The sequence below is a fragment of the Marmota marmota genome, unplaced genomic scaffold (assembly GCF_001458135.2).
Source record: "Marmota marmota marmota unplaced genomic scaffold, marMar, whole genome shotgun sequence".
In the NCBI taxonomy this organism is placed as follows: domain Eukaryota; kingdom Metazoa; phylum Chordata; class Mammalia; order Rodentia; family Sciuridae; genus Marmota; species Marmota marmota.
Genome location: NW_026000243.1, coordinates 1,610,332 through 1,612,850, shown reverse-complemented (window position 1 = coordinate 1,612,850; position 2,519 = coordinate 1,610,332). Strand labels below are relative to the sequence as shown.

The 2,519-nt window shown below is 39.3% G+C and overlaps 1 pseudogene; it reads left to right on the top strand.

Moving 5' to 3' along the window:
* The first annotated feature begins 2,287 nt into the window (after positions 1 to 2,287).
* LOC107153535 overlaps positions 2,288 to 2,519 on the top strand; it is a 3,367-nt pseudogene continuing 3,135 nt past the window's right edge.

The window sequence follows — 2,519 nt, the reverse complement described above, 5'->3', positions numbered from 1 at the left end:
TTTTTTTGTAGCAGGGATACAAACTCAGAGGCCCTTGTGATTCAAAGGTGATGTAAACTCAGAGGCCTTTGACCATTGAGCCACATCCCCAGGCCTATTTTTTTAAAAAGCATTTTTTTAAAATTTAGTTTTTAGTTGTACTTGGACACAATACCTTTATTTTATTTATTTATTTATATGTGGTGCTGGGGATTGAACCCAGGGCCTCGCACGTGCTAGATGAGCGCTCTACTGCTGAGCCACAACCCCAGCATCCCACAGACCTATTTTGTATTTTATTTAGAGACAGGGTCTCACCGAGTTGCTTAGCACCTTATTTCTGCTGAGGCTGGCTTTGAACTCATTATCCTCTTGCCTCAGCCTCTGGAGCCACTGGGATTACAGGTTTTCTGAGCAATCTCCATATTTTTTTCCAGTATGGTTGCACCAATTTGCAGTCCCACCAGCAATGTCTGAGTGTACCTTTCTCCCCACATCGTTGCCAACATTTATTGCTACTTGTATTCTTGAAATTGCAATTCTAACTGGAGAGAGAGGGAATCTCGGTGTGGTTTTAATTTGCATTTCTCTAATTGCTGAACATTTTTTCATATATTTGTTGACCATTAGTATTACTTCTTCTGTGAAGTGCCTGTTCAGTTAATTCATTCACTTTTGTTATTACCTCACATTATCTTCATCTCTCTAACACTGGTCATTCCTACCAATGCCACCATACAATTCTTCTAAGTCAGCACTGTGGTTATTTCAATCCTGTGACTAAAATAAAGAAAAATAAAAATAAAAACTTTGAGTGGCTCCCAATACCCTCCTAGAGGGAGTGGGTTCTGATTTAGGAAACTGAGAGTTTCCTCTGCTACACTTACTCAAATTTGCTTCTGATATATTGGGACCTTATAGACAGCCTGTGCAAGTCCTCAGGGTGACATTCAGGGAGGATATTTCATGTTATTATCATGAACGGAACTGTAAATGTAGGATAGATAAGATTTTTTTTAACTGAAATCTTTCTTTGAGCTCATCATCTTGGACCTGGAGGGCTCCTAGATGACCTTTTACAAGTCCAGCAGTGGCTTTTACTTGTCTTAGTGATGTTTTTCCTGCCCTGCATTCTTGTTTACAAATAAAAGCATTTATAGTACATAAGCCTTTGCCAGTGGAGCAAAAAGTCTGCGTGGTATCCAGTACAGGTTTCAGGAAAAATAGGAAAGGCATCCTCAACCATCCAACTTTTACTATATAAATATTTCTTAACTACCTACTGTACATGCTAGATACAATTACAGGTGCTGAAGAAACAGGATTGAAGAACAAAGAAAAAATCCATGAATTATGGAGCTTAATTTCAAATGTATGTGGGAACATATATTGAAGGAAGACACATATCTTTATCTATCTATCTATCTATCTATCTATCTATCTATAGATATCTGTTTATATTTATCTATATCTGTATCTATCTATTTATTTATCTATCTATAGATAGATATAGATAGATAGATATAGATATAGATAGATACAGGTTGGATAAGATCTTTTAACTGCATAACCTGATCTCTGGGGAAAACAGGTCTTCCAAATTTTTAATCAGGCCCCTAGTATTTCCAAACTCATAAAACCTCTTGGGTCATATTAGTAGATGGCTTTTATGGTAACAGTAGAACCTATTTACTACCTTGTAGGGTGAATAGCACAGTGGGCAAAGCCACCATCAAAATCATGTTCTGTAATTCATAGCTTCTCAGAGCCTGAAAGACTGAGGGTTGTGTGCTGAATTCCTCTGTCCAAAATTCATCCCAAACAAAAGCAATAACATCAAAAGAAGAAAAACTCTTTTCTGGGCTGTGCCCCTCTAAAATTTATCATAGTTATCTATCATTCTCTGAGAATAGAGCAGAAGTGTTATCAAGAGCCTCTCCTGAAGTCCTGATGCAGAAGGGTGAGTGCTGAATTGTACCTATCCTGCTATTCTTCCAAACCTCATTTGTGGGAGCCAGAGAGTCCTTGAAAAACCTCATCTGCTCCCTGCTGAGACCACCGTTGATCCTGTGGGTGGGAGCTGAACCTTATCCTCTCAGAAATTGCCTTGTGTGTTTTTAAAAAATATTCATATTTTATATATCTTGAAGATTATAAAATGGAGAAAACAGACACAGATAAAGGTGAGCTTGAGTTCATCTCCCCATCTGGGTCTCCATCTCATTATATTGGGTCTGGGTGGAGAGAGCTGGGTTCTCATTTTAATGTTACTATTTCTTCTTTTCTCACAGACTTGTCTCAGGGGGGAATGGTCTCAGGCAATGGCTCTTCAAGTGACCCAGTTTATCCTGCTGGGTTTAACACAACAGCCAAAGCTCCAGCTGCCCCTCTTCCTCCTCTTCTTAGGAACCTACTTGGTCTCTGTGGTGGGGAACCTGGGCTTGATTGTTCTGAATCCTCACCTGCACACTTCCATGTACTACTTCCTCTTCAACCTTTTCTTCACAGATCTCTGCTACTCATCCGTCATTACCCACCCC